Genomic DNA, 18,857 nt, shown 5'->3' with positions numbered 1-18,857 from the left:
CAGCCGGCTGCACTCGGCTGTGTTTGTGCATGCTGCCTTCCTCTTCTGACATTTGCCAGTGCAAGACGCTGACAGGCTGGGAACGTTACAGATGAACTAATGCAACTTCCACAGTTTACTGACATCATTCCACCAATTATCAACTAGATTTGAGCTAATTTATGTTAAAGTCACACACAAATACACAAGTGTTCTAGGAAAACACACTGAGGATGGGATGCTTTCCTAACCCACAAGTTGACACTGACCCTTGCTAAAAGGATGGCCCCTATCAGCCCTGACTCTTCCCCTGGTCTGTCTCCCTCCCACATCAATGCTGGGTTCATGAATGTCCCTACATCTTTGCCAAGGGGGCCAATCATGGCTCTGGGCTCCAAGCCTCCTAGTAAGTCCAGGGGTTGTGCTATAATAGTTAGCAAGACAATGCATATTTGCCAAGGTTATTTTGGTTACACGTGAGAGAATCCCAACTAAAACTGTCTTAAGAAAGTGACAAAATTGTTGCTAACCTAATAAAAAGTACAGACGTAGATGTGGCTTCAGGCTTAGCTGAAGTCAGGGGTGCAACTTTGGTCCCCGTGTCTGTCCCTCTCTTTCCTGCCTCACCCTCCCCTATTCTCTGCTTCCCTTGGTGGTGGCATCATTCTTTTCCAAACCCTCTCCTATTGATGGCACCTGGACTCTCCAGATTTGTAATCCTCATAACTAGCAAGCCTAGAAGAAAGACGGCTTCTCTTCTCTAATAATTTTTGCCAAAAAAAAAAAAAAAAAATCCAGGAATTGTCTCACTGACATGCTTTGATATGTGTGGTCCCCAACCCTGACACAGTCTGCTATAATCTGAGGATGGTTTCTGATTGACCAGGCCAGAGTATGGGCCGACCCTTAGATTCAGGGCTTGATTCAGCCCTACCCAAACCACATATACAAAGAGAGGGAGAAGTCTGCCTCCAAAGGGAAAACAAGCGCAGTACCTGGAAAAGGGGAACCGATAGGCCCAGACACCCATCACCGTCAAGTAACTCATGAGATTTGGGGAATTTGGTTTCAGATGAACATGATATCTGAGAAAGACTATTTATCTTGGACTTAAACAAAGGAACAGAAAAAGATGGCTCAGAAACAATCTCCTCACACCATTCATGAATTTATGAGATTTACTGCAGAGGTAAATAAATAATTATGGACTATATAGCAGAGGTCTAAAAACTCCGAGCTGACCTGGCCTGCTTGTATGTTTTGTTTAGCTCAATGGTGCCATTTTTTGGTTTGTGGTTTTTATTTTTTAAGTTAGTTGCCAACATTTAGAACTTGCAAAATTTAGGGCTTCCCTGAAGCTGGGGCCCCACTGGGCCCATTTTCCCACATGGCAACAATAGTCAGAGCTGAGCAGTGGCTGCCCTTTCTGAACCATCCTCTTCTGTCCACAAGAGTCCCCACTCCTCCCTGTATGCCTCTGTCTCCCCCAGGTCACTCTTACCTACCTGGCCCTGGAGGCATTCGAATTTGCAATCTGCCTTGTGAGTTCAGCTCTGGCCACCCATCTTTCCAACGGGCAGCTGGCAAGAGTTCTCTGGTCAGGGAGGCCTGGGCCAGGTGCCTGCTGTCTTCCTCTGCTGTCCTATTCTTCTGGTGTTTCAAACATGCCTGAAGGTGAGTCGATGGTCAGGTGCTCTATTACTAAGACTTGGCTGCCTCAACTTTACATCTTTAAAGTTAATTAACAGATAATTTATTGAGATATTTATTCTAGCTTAATCCCCCAGCTGTAGGCAATGAAAAGGTAAAATGTCCCTCCTCCATCACTGGAAGAACAGCTAAGCATTTGTGTCCTAGAGATCTAAGTGACCTTTGCCTTATGGGAGAATTAACAGGCTGTTGTTTTCAAAGGCCTGGTCACATAGAACCTATAAAGCTGGATTGTTTCAGAGTGGAAAGTATTCCAAGGGTTGACAAAGAGGGAAAACACCCAGAAAAGAATTACATTCTTTGAGACTTGGACAATAGAGGAGAGATGCTGAATTAATCAATGGCCATGACCTTTGCCTCACATAAAGTCCCCCGGGGGCAGGGGCAAGACCCAGTATCTGTTAGGATTTCTTCTTTCATAATGACAGAAAATACAGCCAAACAGGCTTAAGGGAGAAAAAAGGCAAAGGGAGTTGGGTAATTGATTGGTTTATGTTACTGAAAAGTCCAGGGGTAACTATCCTCAGGTATGGCTTGATCCAGTGATCCAAAAGATATCATGAAAACTAATTTTATCCATCTCTCAACATTGTCTTTCCCTCTGTTGGCTTCATTATCAGGATCCATGTAGTGGTCCCCAGCAGCTGTCTCAGACCAAAAAAAAAGACTCATTGACTTCTCAGTAGAATATATGTCACTTACTGAGCCAATCACTAATCACTAAAGCCATGAGATACAATACAAATTGGCCAGTCACATGTTTCTTCCCTAAAACTGGAGGAATTGGAATACTACAACTGGAAGAAGCAAGGAGGTAGATGCTGAGAAGCAAAAAACTACTAGAGATTCCAAACTGATGGCTAAGAACACTGGGCACTGGGCACTGGGGCTTAGGAATCTTGGCAAAAATCTCTGTCCCAGCTTGCTAACGTGCCTGGGTCTATGGCTTCTGCGTGGATCCACCATAGGCAAGGAGTACCAAGAGCTGAACCTACCTGCAAAGGACCTACTTTTGGAAATACTGGTAAGTCCCTGGGGCTCTTGGACAATCTCTAGGCAGGAAGGTTGCACATGGGTGTACACACAGACACACACAATGGTAGACTGCCATCTCACTGTCATGGCAGATAAAGCACTAAGCCAAATCTGTTTGTTTAGGAATGCAATGTCTCTAACACCCAAATAATCACAGTAGATTCCTGTTTTTCATACAAACTTTCTACTTTCCATCTATGATCTCTTTCCTGGGGTTTCTGAGTAGCTGTCACTGTATTCCACTGTATTCTATTCCATTCTTCTCTTACTTCTCTCATCCTCTCTAAGGTATCTCTCTCTGCATGGCCCCTTTATCATGAGGTGCTACTTTTCAGTGGCCACACTCTGTCTTTGTTCTGCTAGCACTGAAGCTGTGTGCTCCATGCAGTCCTGGCTGCTATAATCTAATCCTGACCTACACTGAAGAAGGGAATAGTTACCTCCACACTTTGAGTAGCTTCATCATTTATGTTAGGAAGCATTGGCCCCCTGACCAACCAGAGATTTTTTAAATGATAATTAAATTAAAATATATAAAAGCCAAAGCCCTTCATTATGGTGCTTTCTGGTTTCTTCATTTTAGAACAAAAATTTTCAACCACTTTTAACCTCTGTCCTCTTTTGCTAAACACAAAAATCCCATACCCTCGTCTTCTAAGGTAATTCAATATTTCAAACTAGTTTGACTAAATATTAAATCAAAGCAATGATAGTTTTAGATCACACACACTCCCCAAAAGGATTCTGATAAAACCCTGATGGGTGGGGGCACATGCCCACCGCCATAGGAAATCACTGCTTTGAAGCACCTCTTAGCCAGGGTAAAGGAAGCAAGGACTTCATATCATAGCACATAAGGGTTTTACGGGGTTAATTACCTTTCTAAGTCCTTTCTGCCCTTCAATAAAATTTTGCTGGCTATTGTTACATTTGAAAACCAAGTGTGGTGACAAAGACTCTGTGCATGGCCACACTTTAATCGGGCTCTGGAACCTTCTCCTAGGCCCATCTGTGCACTTCTTTGTAAAATCCTGTTTTAGTAAAAAGCTCTGCTAAGTCAGTTTAGCAAGAACCCCCCCCCCCCGCCCCCACTGATATCTGATCACCCTGGATATCTGATCACCCTGGATATCTGATCAGGTTCCTCATCTTCCACCATCCCCCAGGTGATGTCTGATCCCTCTGGCCCGTCTTCAGAAAGAATCCTGCTAGATTGGTTTAGCCAGAGTCCCCCCCACCCCTGATGTTTCCTTGGAGTAATTTTCCATTCACTGACCCCCACCCTTTTCCTTGGCTATAAACTTCCACTTGCCCATTGGAGTTGAGCCCAATCTCTCTCCCCCACTAGCAAGACCCCACTGCAGCTGTCCCTATACCTATGGTGATAGTCCTGAATAAAGTCTTCCTTACTGTGCTTTAACAAGTATCATCGAATAATTTTTTCTTTAACAGTAGACATTAACCAAACTGAAGTCTCAACCTTCTACATATTAATATATACACACATACCTATACATACATGTACACATTACATGTATAATTGTGAATATATACACTTACCTATATGTGTATGCACATATATATAAACACACAATTTGTTCATTCATTTATTCCACAGGTACGTAGCAAGCATTTGCCATGTGTTTTACACTATTGAGTCACACAAACAGCAAAAGCCAGACCCAGTCCTGTCCTCACGGAGCACACAGTCTAGTTGGGGAGACAGACATTAATCAATCTCACAAATGTGATAGTGGAGCTATTTCACTCCTGTCCCAGCTCAGTGGCAATTACAGATTGGTTCTATCCAGCCCTCCCTTGGACAGGGCAAGGGTTTTCATGGCACCAACCCCCACCCCCACCACACCTCACATTCTGAGGGGTTACTAAGTGTGCTGGGCGATAGAAAGGGGACATGTCCACAGGGGCTGATGGGTTTTCCACCTGTCCCTGCCTTCATCTTATCCCCAGGGCAGGACATGGCCTCTTTTTAACTAATCTCTTGAGGAGAAAGAAAAAAACACTCACCCTGCAAGTTTGCACTGGAATATTCAATCTTGTGCTTAGACTAGCAACATTTTCTCCTTTGCCTCCAGTTGAATATCTGCAGGCTTTTTTCTAGTTCCACAGTGGGGTATAGGGAGTGTCTATTTAGCTGTTCAGACCCAGCAAGGAAGAGGCCCTCATTGTCCAGCACGAAGGGAGTCAGTGAGCACAGGCTGGGGTGGAGAGAAACACACTCATGAATATTTTGAAATGTGATCAACAAACACAAGGGAGGCCGCCATGGTGTAAGAGAGCCCGTAGCGGGGATTTATCTTCTAGAGAATTAAGTGGAAGGGGCTAAGCCTGGAAGTGAGGAGACCAATTAGGAGGTTACTAATGGTACACCCGAGAGCGGTAACAGTGGTTTGGACCAGCGTGACAGTGGCAATGTGGTGGGATGGATGGATCTGAGTTACATTTTCTAAGTAGCACTGATAGACTTGCTGAGGGGTAAGAGAGGGAGTAGAATGGAGAATTAGTCCCAGATTTCCAGTGGCAAACTGAGTGGGCAGTGGCACCATTTACTGAGACAAATACACAGGGAGGAACGAGTTTGGGAACAGGAGGGAATAAGGAGTCTTAACTTGAAACAGCTAATTTCTGTATTTAATTTTTATCTTAGTAGGGTCAGAAGTTGCTCTGCAACAGCAGTATGTGCTACTAGGGGAAAGGGCAAAGGCAGGCAAGGATTTAAATCCTCTACTGCCCACTACTTGTTTGACCTTGGGCAACGTTAGTGACCTTGTGGTATAACAACTGCTTACGTGGAATATTGAAAGTGCACAGCATTTCTTGGCTGCGTCCATGGCTGGTACTTAGCAAGTAAAATGCGCTAACACTGCCCAAGTAGACTTTGCTGGAGTGAATAATCCTCAGAGCATGTGAGAGTATGGATGGGATATAGAGGCCCCTGGTGGGGCAAAGGGGCAGATGAGGACAAAAGTGGGGAGAAGAAAATTCTGACAGATCCCTGGCCCACTTTGAGGGACCACTTTTGAGCCATCCCAAATCAAGGGTGAGGGATGGGGCAGGAGTAGCGTGTGCAGGGGTGTGGAAGGGAAGAATAGAGTCAGCTTGGAACGGGGAGTGGGGCGAGGGTGGGAAAAGGCAGGGAATAGGATCAGAAGCTAAGAACATTGTGAAGTCCTCTGTGCTGCTGTGTTAAAAGCCAGGTGACCCAACACGACTCAGAGTTGGAGATGAAGTGTTCATACCACACTGGACCCCCAGTGAGGGCTTAGGGGACCACCAGTAGAGGACAGACAGTTGTACCTGACAGCCGTATAAAAATCCAAGGGCATGATAGCAGAGACAGGATAGTTTGCAGGCATCGGCCTGCATGGTGGAGTAGAAAAGCATGAATGGACTCATGCCTGAGCATAAGTAGGCAGAAATACCTGGGGGTAACTTTGAGAGCACCTGGAACTCCTTTGTGAGCAGACAGGACTCACAGCTCTCAAGATGTGAGATTCAAAGTTAATTCAAACATATTGCAGACTCTCAGCTGGGGAAGCCAGGAGGATTTGAGGTTGCATAGGTGAGGTGAAGAATGACCAGCAAATAATAAGTGTGGCTTATATGGGCTCCACCCACCCCTTGCCTCTTTTACAATAAAAGGCCCTGCTGGCCCAAATTGCACGCTTTTGTATTTCGATAACAACCCTTATCGTTTCACTCTATTGGCATCATCTTGCATGTAGCTCAGCTTCTCCATATCATACTAAGCATAAAGCAAACATACATTCTCTGTTGCCTGGCAACATAAGAAAAAGGTGATATATGAGGCTAAGTGAATAAGCCAGAGATGATGAAATTCATTCATTTGCGCAACAAATATGTAGCTTAATATGTGCCAGGCATTGTGTTGAATCCAAAACAAATTGTATATTTATTTCAAGATAAACTTAACAGTATACATAGCACATCTAGAAAATACATTTTTCCTTTTGCATTATGCCTTTTACCTCTTGTACGAGATTTTACTATGAAAAAAAACTAGCATTTACCATTGACAAAAAAAAAAAAACACACTAAAACCTTAGCAACTGCTGGCTAAACAGCATAACATGCAGCACACTTTCCTGCTTTCATCTATCATTTACTCTTAAAATTGTGGTTGGACAAGCTGCCCCTCAAGTAGGTAATTATATGATCTGTGACCAGACATAAGCTATAAAGAAGCAGTGCAAAAAATCTCTGCCCCAAAATAGCTTATAATCTAGTTAGAAAGTAAAAGACATACCTGAAATAATTACATTCCCCCCAAATGGACAAGCACCTCCCAGGCACTCAGTAGACTACCCTACTATCCTCCTGTTTGGAGGATGGAGCCATGTGACAAGTTCAGTGTCACTTTCAGGCCAAGCATTTAATTGTCCATGCAAGACCCTCCAGAGCTTTCTTTCCCTTTGGCACAGAAATCAGCACCATTTGAGTTGTAGCAGCTCCATCATTTTGGGTCCCTGAGTGTTTGCCATGAGCAGAGCCCCTGCTAGCCCATGGTAGACACATAGCAGAAATGTTTTAAGCCATTGAATGTTGGGGATGGTTTGCTATCACAGCATAACTTAGGCTATTCTGACTGAAATACTAAAAGAATGAAATAGCCAAACCTCTAGGGCATTTTAGAGAACAGAGGATCTTGAAGAACTGAGACCAGCAAATGCAGTTTTTGTTTTTGTTTTTTTAAGGAGTGATCTAAAAACTGCAGGCTGCCAAGCTGGACTTTTACTCTCTGTAAAAGTCTAGACAAATAGGTAAAAAGAATGGTTTGTGAGCCCTTAGAAAAGAAAGCATAGGAATCAATGTGCTTTGCCAATGACAATCACTGCTTTTCATTTGCTTTGCAGACAGGTTTTATGTCAGGGTCTTGGCAGGTACCAGATGGTATACTCAAATTAGGGTGACGTTAAAATAGAGTTTTATAGAAGGACTATATACAAAGAAGAGCAGGATGCAGGAAAACCACAGGCAGTAGCACAGTATCCTGGGCAAGTAACAGTAGGGATGTTATCGCCCCTGAGCATAGAGGAGTGAGGGCCAGGCTGAACCCTAAAACTAGCAAACCTGGAGACAGAGGAACTGTTGGCAGAGATGCACACCTTTAGGGGAGGACCTGCCTAGCCTGAAGTGACCCTGCATTACGGGAGTTTGGAGAACAAATATCCCAACTCACTCTGTTCTTTCCCTCCAATATCTTGTCCCCACTGTCCAAAAACAACTGGAAATCCAACTGGAGAGCCAAGGAGCCATCGATCAGACTGCGGTCAGCCATGCGGTCAGACTGCTGGGGCATGGAGCAGGGTGGACAGGGTGGACAGCACACCTGGAGGGCAGATAGAAGAGATCAGCTGAGCACTGTTAGAGAAATGAAACATTCAAAATGTATCTGGACATGAGTGAAGTATTTGACAAGGGCTGCTAGGAATTTCTTGAGGAAAAGATGAAGAAATCCATGCTGGGTATATTCATATCTGGTTGAACAAAGCACGTCATTGACATGAGGTAAATATGGGAGAATAACTTGTAGAAAGTAAACTACTGATTTACAGATCGCAAAGGTCAGATTTATTATCATTGTTTTGTTATAGTACAATGACTAAAAGATGCTACATAAGAAAGCAATATTGGTCACCCCATCTTCTGTGCTCCGATGGCACTTTGCACCCATTCCCTGGTATGGGTGGTGGACAGTGCAGTTTTATCTCCTCAGCATGCTCCTCCATCTCACTTCAGGCAATGGCCCCCTCATATTTTCCAAGGAAAGGGCCCCCAATCCTTGAGTTTTTGGATGTGGTCAATTGCCATACCATGTCTTCCCTTAATCCCTAACTCCAAAGGGTGAGCACCTGAATGAGTCAGGCCAGTTAGAGTCCTAGGAACTCTAGGACTTTCTACCAGCAGAAACTAGCAAGAACAGTGTTATCTTGCCTTTGGGTTACAGTGCTGGAAAAATGCAAGTTTGGAGCAATAAACAGGCATCTTCTCTAGCTCAGCAGAAGCCATTATGGTAAGAGAGTTAGTGATTTTCACACAAAGAGAAGCAGTAAGAAAAAATCTAAAAGATGAAGAAAGATATTCCCAATAATATTGTCTGAGTTCCTGGATCAAACTGTTCTTGAAGTCAATCACCTCTAAATTTCTCAGTTATATGAGCCACTCCATTACCTTTTTCACTTTTGCTAGTTTGAGTTGGATTTCTTTTGTTTACAACAAAGATACCTCATTAATCTACACGTATTATAGATCTTTTGACATTAACCTCATAGTGTTATCAACATTCATCATAATAAATTTTAAACCAAATAATAAAAGCTAGTATAGTGATAATAACAGCTATTATTGTTAGGTGCTCAGTAAATGTTCATGGGATGAACGATTGTCACCAAAGTAAATGAGAGCCTTGTCAAGTGGCAGAGTAGGGCCCAGCTGAGGCTATACAGTCTTGTGTCCTTCTCTAGGCATTTCAGTTCTTCCCTGCCCCAGCTCTGTTATAGCATCTGCCACTACTGGAGAAGCCACAAGAGGAAAGGAAGGTCCTGGTCAGTGTTTTCCCTTCCTTGCTCCCCTGCCTTCCACTAGCTCAAGCTGCCATTTGGGGCCTTCTCTTGGGTCACATGCAGGAAGGAGCAGAAGATTTGAGGAAAAGGGCAAGGCCTTCCACAGATAACACTGTAATCTAGCTTTAGGACCCTCTGGGTGGCAGGTGCCAAAGAACTGGCTCTTTCTTTCATGGAGTACTTTATGAGTTCCTCAGAGACCCCCTTCCTCAGGGCTCCCCTACTGCACCACCTGCTGCTATGAGTGGTGCAAACTCTGGAGGACCACTCACAACTGCTCCCTCAACCCCTGCAGTCCACGAAGCTCCTTTGTATTGCCAGGAGGTCTTCTGGGTCGGATCCCTCAAGCTGATTAATGTCCCACAGAGAACATGGCCCTCACCTTGCCATCAGCATAACCCACCTCATTTGCCCTGTAGTCCTCTCTCCTTGTTCCGACATCAGAGTCAACTCCAGCCAGCCAGGTTCACCCCTTGGCTTCTCCAGGCATGAGTCAGGCATCAGCTTCTGTTGGGCACAAACTCCTGAAACCCTCTTTACTTGGCTCAAACTGGAGGAAGGGCAATACCCTCCTCTCCACCATGGGCAAGGAAGGAAATCACACAGCACTCCAACAACTCTTTTCAAAGAAATTCCCACCCCCGCCCCCCAGCTCTCTTCCTCCAGTCGCTACTTCCTCTTACAAAGAGTCTGAATGGTGGGCTAAGGCTCACAATCAGGTTGGAGACTTCCAGTTAGCAAGGCCTGCCTAGATGGCCAAAGTCCTATCTTTACAACTGTGCCATCCAGTATGGCAGCTGCTAGCCACATATGGCTACTGAGCATTTGAAGCATGGCTGATACACTAAGTGTAACAGCCACAGCAGCTTTCAGAGGCTTAGGACAAATAAAGGAATGTAAAATATCCCATTGATATTTTTTATATCAATTAGGTGTTGAAATAATATTTTGGGTTAGTAAAAATATCTCATTAAAATTGATTTCATATTTTTTCTTTTTTTTTTAATGTGGCTACTAAAAATGTTAAACTACTATGTGGCTTATGTTATATTTCTGTTGGAGAGCATTGCCTTACAATGTACGGGCACATGGCTGTAGGGCCTGAACCAGAACTCCAAGACAAGAAAATACCAATGCAAGGGTCTGTTATGTGACATTTGCAAATCCCTTCGCCTGCTGCCTGGTGTGCAATAATTAGGATAAGGAAGAGACCAGAAGTGGAAGAAGAGGAGATGTTATTTTTGTGGTAGTAGATGATGTTGTTAGTGATATTATTCATCTCTATTTACTCATCTATAACATAAGAATAACAATTGCTGCTCTGCTGATTTCACAAGGTTGCTATGTGGTTTGAGTGTAATAAAAGCTCTTTAAACTGTAAATAGCTGCATAAATAGCGGTTGTCACGGTACTAATAATCATGATGGCTGCTGTAATACCTTGGCTCATGCCAGGAGTGACGCCTAACCGGGCCTTACTAGCTCAGCTGCTCTTGGCGAGTTGGCCTGGGGCCCAGCAGCTCTTTCTGTTGCACAAAAACCCACGTGGTGGATCTGCCACCAGGTGGCAGTGGAATCCACGCTGAGGTCCTGCCTGGTCCCAGAGCGCAGGCCTGCCCTGCTGAGGAATTTGCGTTGGTTCCCTGAGGACTCCTGGGTTAGGCGCCTTTTGCATCTCAAGCTTGCTGCTAGACAATGTGAGGAATACAAAAACGCTTGTAAGACATGATCCGGCTCTGCAGTAGCTGCAGTGTGTTACGCAAAATTACTGCAGCCCGTTGTTTTGGACTGTGCTCCCGCACCAGGCCCCAATAAACCAGACCAAACCAAAATAGAGTCACTAGTGCTAAATGCCACATAATTGAACAGAAATTTTAAGGAAGCGGATATACCCCAAAACAGACCAGTGTTCTTTGAAAATAGGACATTCTAGTCTACCTGAGTCAGCGTAATAAGGAAGTCCTCTAGGCTTTAACCTGTACAAAAAAGTGACCTGGAGTAACCTGGTGTTAACCAATCAGCTTTCCTCCCTGTTGTTCTGTTCACTTGTTCCCACCTTACAAAGCCACTGTTCTGCCATCACCTGGTGGGAGCCTTTACTCTATCTTACTGAATGGAGGCTGCCCCAATTCATGAATGGTGAATGAAAGCCAATTGATCTACAAATTTCTTGTAATTTTGTCTTTTGGCAAATGTAACAAAGGCAGTTGACCCCCAAACAGCCCATCCAATAGAGGAGACTCCAGCTAGGTCAGAGGAAGTCGTGGCCACTGAGGGGACCCTGGGGAGGCCTGTGGGATGTGGAGGGGTGTACAGGAGGAGCTTCCCAAGATGTGACATTTGAGCTGGGTTTCAAGAAGTATGCCTTCACTTGGTGGAAAAGGGGACAAGAAGAGGAACAAGAAGAGGAACACACAGGTGCAAAGGGCACCTGGCACATGTGGAAAGGGGCATGTGCACTTGGAAATGAATGGTGAGAGCGTGGGTGCTACAGGTACTTACTGGGTGGAAGCCAGTGAAGAAAAATGTCCAGAAATGTGCAGGACAGTCCTGTACAATGAAGAAGTGTCCTGCCGAGTAGCAGCCCCATGGAGAAACTGATAGTCTGGATGGAGAAGGGGAGGCTTCAGTGCGAAATATTAAGTGGAAAGATAAACTAGGACCAATCTGAGAAGGATCTCATGGCCAGACTATGAACTTTGGGCCTGCTTACAGGTGACACAGTGCCTCTGAATTCCATCCCTATCTGCAGGAAAATGGTTCCCGTTTCTAAAACCTAGCAGGTGTCCCCGCAGGGCCCTGGAGGGAGACTTGTGCAGCAGCAGATGTACTCACACAGTGCCCAGCTCTGCTCCCCAGGGCTTACCGCCTCTCCCCAGGGTTCTTGCTTGGATTTCTAGTCCCTGTTCCCAGAATGATATCATCCTCCCTTTGAAACGCCAGACTAAGCGTGGACACAAATAGGCATGTAAAAAACATTCGCCATATAGAATTCACTTCCAAGACCTAGTCCACCAGTTCAGGAAAAGCAAACCCTGTTCCATGTTGCTCGTGTGTGTTTAGATTGAGTAAAGGGGTCACCACTGGGCTGCCTGAGTCTTTGCAGAGGCTGTAGGAGGCTCTACGTCCCAGGAGTGGCCAAAGAAAGTGCTCTGCCGTGCTTGCCCTTTTTTTTTTCCTTGAGACAGAGTCTCGCTCTGTTGCCCGGGCTAGAGTGCCATGGCATCAGCCTAGCTCACAGCAACCTCAAATTCCTGGGCTTAAGCAATCCTTCTGCCTCAGCCTCCTGAGTTGCTGGGACTATAGGCATGTGCCACCATGCCCGGATAATTTTTTCTATATATATTTTTTAGCTGTCCAGATCATTTCTTTCTATTTTTAGTAGAGACAGGGTCTTGCTCTTGCTCAGGCTGGTCTCAAACTCCTGACCTTGAGCGACCCTCCCGCCTCGGCCTCCCAGAGTGCTAGGATTATAGGCGTGAGCCACCGCGCCGGGCCCTGTGCTTGCCTTTTAATAATTACTAGAGCTAGCGTTTATTAAGCAGCCACCCTGAGTCAGGCACTGCTCTGGGTACTTTACACCCATGATCACATTTCATCTTCACAGCAACTCATTTTACAGGTGAGAAAACTGAGGTTCAGAGAGGTTAAATGAGTTGCCTACAGTGTCCAAATGGCAGTGCTAAGCCCTGAACTTGGATCTCTCTGTTCCAAAGGCCTTTGCTCTTTCCTAGACTGTTCCTCTTGGTTATGGGGGAATGGTGGTTTCTTGAAGAAGAAAGGAACCCAAAGCCAGGTGGCCACCAGGCAATAAAGATAGGCATCTTCTTCCCACTCCTTTGGCAGGATGGTCTGTAGAGGGCTGTGATGGGTACCCTGAGAGATGGTTCTGAGGGCTCCAGCATACTATTCTCCTGGCCCTCAATTCAGAGACGGGGCTCAGGAGGGCTGTGCACTGGAAGCAGGATGGGGAACAGAGCTCGGGCAGGACAGCTGTCTTTCAGGACAGCCCAAAGCTGCCCCTGCTAATTCCTTGCTTTGGGCTGGCACCTTGACACAGGAATGTACTGATCAAGTGGCCTTTTCATGGGGGAAAAGGAGCCTTTGCTTGTGGAGGCAGCCCCTCTAGGGCCACTCCTCTATCCCCAGGGCACCACAAAGGCTCATGCCTTCCAGCCACCAGGGCCATTGCACAAACCAGATCCACCAGTGGTTGTTTTTCTTTGCATCTTTCTGGGTGAGGGCCAAGTCTCTCACTATCAGAGGGCTATTATCACGCAGGAAGAAACAAGAGAGACTAATTGCTATTGGAATTGGGCTGTGCAGGGCTGCTGTAATCTCCCTAAATCCCTTGACTCAAGGCAAGGAATCAACAGAATAGTCTTTTAATTCATCCATCCGTCCATCTGTCTATCATCTGTGGGGTCCAGACACTGTTCTTAGCTCTAGGGACAAGAATATGAATAACAACAGGCCCAATCCTCAGAGCTTGGGGTGCAGTTGTGGGAAGACTGACAAACTCAGTGTCCCCAGTCCTCGTCAGCCTATGAATATAAATGGAAGTCCATTAATTCAAATCACTCCCTCAGAGCCATTTAATTCCCTGCAGTTGTCCCTCAAATACTTCTTGGGGTTCCCAAGGAAGGTCTGACATACAATCATGCACCAATTCGTCACTTTTGGCCAACACTTGGCCTCCACGTTCCAGCTGGCCCTGGTTCTCCCTCATCAATGTTCTCTGTTGTCAGATCTGCATAAGGGAGTCTCTGTACCCCCAGACATGGCTGTGCCCTGTCTGCTTGAGCCCAGAGTCTCACAATGTCTATAACTCATCTCTCCACCAAAACTATAACATTTCAAGGGGCTTGGTAGAGATTATACACATCCATTGTCCTCCTACCTCCCGTCTTTCAGTCTTATATTCCCACACATAATGTTTCTCCCAAAAATACCCCTTATGCATACCAGCTCATGTAGGGTCCAAGAGGGTGCCCAGTCCCCCAGTTCTAACTCCCAGTTTGGGCTTAGCTGGAACACTCTTTTGCATAAGTAACGACAACGTAGTAGTGACAAAAGCTATCATAGTTGCAAGCCCAGGAAAGGAGCACGTAAATCAAAGTGTGGAGGAGGAGCATGTGAACTGAGCTTTAAACAGTGAATAGGAAAAGTTGAAGGGAAAACATGGGGATGACATTCCAGACAGGGGAACAGCTTGAGAAAAGCTGCAGGGGCAGCAGCATGGTGTTTCTGGAACATAAAATGCAAGGCAGAGAGGGAGGAGGGGCCAACAGGACCCAGATGAAAGATGGCTTTATAGACTATATTGAGGAGATTGTACTTTATTTTAAGGCAATGGGGGAGCCATTGATGGTGTCTAACAGGGGAAAGAGATTCAGCTGTGTGCTTTAAAAAGATTGTTCTTGTCACACAGAATACATTTGAGGAGTGTCAGAGAGGAGCAGTGGCTCTACTAGGGAGGCTGTTGGGGTGATTGGGGTAAGAGGTTACAGGGACCAGAGCTAGGCAGTGGTAAAGGAGAAGAGGCAGAAAGGAGGAGGGAATTGAGGCAACTTCCTAAGTAGAAGGGGCAGGGCAGCTTGAGCAACCACATATATTGAGGCCATTGACTAAGACAGATAACACAGGAGGAGGGAGAATCAGAAGGTGGGGAGTTCCTTTTTGAAGGTGACTATGATACATCTTTGGGAGATGACAGGTAGACCTGTGGAAGCATGGATCAGAAGCTCAGGAGAGATGTCAGAGCTGAAGATAGGTACTTAGGATCATTAGAGAAGAACTCATGTTTGTGGATGGGTTGCTGCCAGAGAGCATCTAAAGAACAGGAGAATGCCAAAGGCAGAGCTTTGTAGGACACTGACATGTAAAGAGCAGGCCAAAACAAAAACAAAGTCAAAATAAGAGACAGGGGAAAATCCAGGATATAATTGTGCTAGAGACAGCCGAGGGAGGGGAGAGACTCAAGAAGAATAGATCGGCCAATAGCGCCAAATGGTGCAGAGAGGTCTAATGTGATACGGACTTGCTGGAAAGTGTCCATCAGATGTGACTAGCCAGATTGCAATGTGCTGAAGTGTGGATGGCACAGGAGGGAGTTGAGATAGAAAAGTTAGATTACTCTTTCAAGATCTGAGGGGAAAGAAGAGAAAAAAAGAAGGCATTAGTGTTAGGAGTAGCCAGTGCAGGGAGCGCCTGTCTCTCAATGGAGCATATTTGCGCAGGTTGCTAGGCCAAAGGGAGGTTACTTCCCTCACCCCTTAAAATTAAATCTAAATGGCCCTGACCATGTAGGTAAGTAGAGAAGTGGAAACTGATAGAGAACAATGGTCTGGCTGGGTGGAAGAAAAAGAAATTGGAGTCTGGAGCTGCTGAAGTGGCTGGAAATTGAAGGTCAGGATAGCAGAAAGGAGGGAGCTACATAGGGAAGGAGCCTCCGAAATCTGCAAATAGACCCCTTGGATCTTCAGCCAAATACTAAGCAGAAGCTGCACAGAGCAAGACATCACAGGCCTGTCTAGAAACAGTTAGATATTGGGGTCCATCAGCTAAATGAAGATTCTGAAGGTTTTACACTGCTGGGAGATATTGGTGTTCCCACTAGTCAGAATAAAGTGACCTCACAGAATACCCTGGGCATTCAGTTGAGAGCTCAGAGGGGCTGTATCTTAGGATTAGGTCCACTCTACCCTTAGAATAAGGGTTATTCTAGTCCCACACTAATGAAAGACCCAATTGAATTAGGCTGATCTGCCAATAAATTAACTGTCTGAAGAAGAAAACTCAACTTGCTTTAAAGGAAAAGAAAAAAATTCAGACTCTCAATACTGTTACTATCCACAAGGTTCAGAAAGCAATAAAAACTACCAGACATGAGAAGGAGCAGGAAAATGCGATCCATAACCAAGAACAGCAACAACAAAAAACAAACAAACAAACCAAAATAGTCCAAAGAAACAGACCCAGAGAAGACACAGATGTTGAAATTAGCAGCCAAAGACTTTAAGACAGCTACTATAGGATGGGCGCGGTGGCTCATGCCTGTAATCCTAGCACTCTGGGAGGCTGAGGCAGGAGGATCGCTTGAGCTCAGGAGTTCAAGACCAGCCTGAGAAAGAGCAAGACCCCATCTCTACTAAAAATTAAAAAAAATATCCAGTCAACTAAAAATAGAAACAAAAAATTAGCCAGGTGTGGTGGCACATGCCTGTAGTCCCAGCTACTTGGGAGGCTGAGGCAGGAGGATCACTTGAGCCCAGGAGTTTGAGGTTGCTATGAGCTAGGCTGACACCATGGCACTCACTCTAGCCTGGACAACAAAGCTAGACTCTGTCTCAAAAAAAAAAAAAAAAAGACAGCTATTATAAATATATTCAAGATTTAAAGAAAAAGATGGACATGCAGAATCTCAGTAGAGAAATGGAAAGTGTATAAAAAGAACTAAATGAAAATTTTAGAACTAGAAATTATAATATTGGAAATGAAATTTTACTGATGGGCTTAACAGAAAATTGGACACCACAAAAAAAAAAAATCAATAAACTTGAAGACAGGTCCGTAGAACTATCCAAACTGAAACACAGATAGAAAAAGAACTAAAACATTAAACACAACCTCAATAACCTATGAGGTAACATTAAGCGGTCTTATATATGTATATGCAGATTCTCAGAGGAAAAGAGAGTAAGAATGGCACAGAAAAGACATTTAAAAAATAATGGCCTTGGCCGGACGTGGTGGCTCACGCCTGTAATCCTAGCACTCTGGGAGGCCGAGGCGGGTGGATTGCTCAAGGTCAGGAGTTCGAGACCAGCCTGAGCGAGACCCCGTCTCTACTAAAAATAGAAAGACATTATATGGACAACTAAAAATCTATATAGAAAAAAATTAGCCGGGCATAGTGGCGCATGCCTGTAGTCCCAGCTACTCGGGAGGCTGAGGCAGTAGGATCGCTTAAGCCGAGGAGTCTGAGGTTGCTGTGAGCTAAGCTGATGCCACGGCACTCACTCTAGCCTGGGCAACAAAGTGAGACTCTGTCTCAACAAAAAAAAAAAAAAAAAATAATGGCCAAAATTTTCTAAATTTAGTGAAAACTATAAACCCATAGACTCCAGAAGCAGCTCAATAAAACTTAATCAATGTAAACATTTTAAAAAACCCTTAACATATCCATTATAGTCAAATTGCTGAAAACAAAGTAAAGTAGTCAGAAAAAAAAAGCACACTACATCTAGGGGACCAATGATAAAAATAAATGATCACTAACATCTTATGGGAAGCAATAGAGATCAAAAGACAATAGAATGATGTTATCTAAAGTGCCAAAGGAAAAAAACTGTCAACCTAGAATTTTTTTTTTTTTCAGGAGAAAATGAAAATGAGATGAAATAAAGACATCTCCAGATAAATAAAAACTGATGAAATTCATCACCAGCGGACCTATACTACAAGAAACATTAATGTTTTCAGGCTGAAGGGAAATGACGCCAGTTGGAAATATGAATCCACTATGGCAGTGGTCCCCCACCTTTTTGCACCAGGGACGGGTTTCATGGCAGACAATTTTTCCACATACAGGGGTGGGGAGGGTGGTTTCAGGATGATTTAAGCACATTACATTTATTGAGCAGGCAAACCTCTCTGCTAATGATAATCTGTATTTGCAGCCACTCCCCAGCGCTAGCATCACTGCCTCAGCTCCACCTCAGGTCATCAGGCATTAGATTCTCATAAGCAGCATGTAACCTAAATCCCTCGCATGCACAGTTTACAGTAGGGTTTGTGCTCCTATGAGAATCTAACGCAGCCACTGATCTGACAGGAGGCAGAGCTTATGTGGTAATGGGAGAGATGGGAGCAGCTGTAAATACAGATGAAGCTTCACTCCGTCGCCTGCCATGCTGTGTGGTCCGGTTCCTAATAGGCCACGGACAGGCAGTGGTCCGTGGCACAGGGGTTGGGGACTGCAGTACTATGGAGTTCTGGAATGAAGAACTCCACAAACATTTTTATTGTTTCTTAAGTTCATTACAAGAAAAACAATTGACTATTTAAAGCAAAAAATATTAATTATGTATTGCAGTTTTATATGACATTTTGAAAAGAAAAAAAATATTTGACAACATAGTGCACAAAATGGGAGGGAGATAAATGGAAATACACTGTTGTTAAAGTCCTTATATGTTAAGTGGTGTAACATTAATTCAAAGTATAATATGATAAGTTAAAATATTAGCAAATTGAATTTAGTAGTATATACAAAATACAATACACCATGACTAAGTTGGGTTTTATCCTAGAAATGTGAGGTTGTTTTATCTGGAATAATTCACCGTGTCCACAGATCAAAGGAGAAAAGACAATCGTAATGTTTTTCCTTTTCTAGAGCTGTCCTTTTCCATCCTGACAAGCTAACTGTGAGACTGTTTTTAACACCAGGCCACTTAGATGCATAAGTTTGACAAAAGATGGCAGATACATAGCACACATTGTCATGTGTTTTCTGTGCCCATGA

Source organism: Eulemur rufifrons, chromosome 6 (genome assembly GCF_041146395.1).
Source record: "Eulemur rufifrons isolate Redbay chromosome 6, OSU_ERuf_1, whole genome shotgun sequence".
Lineage (NCBI taxonomy): Eukaryota > Metazoa > Chordata > Mammalia > Primates > Lemuridae > Eulemur > Eulemur rufifrons.
Note: the sequence above shows the minus strand (reverse complement) of the source record.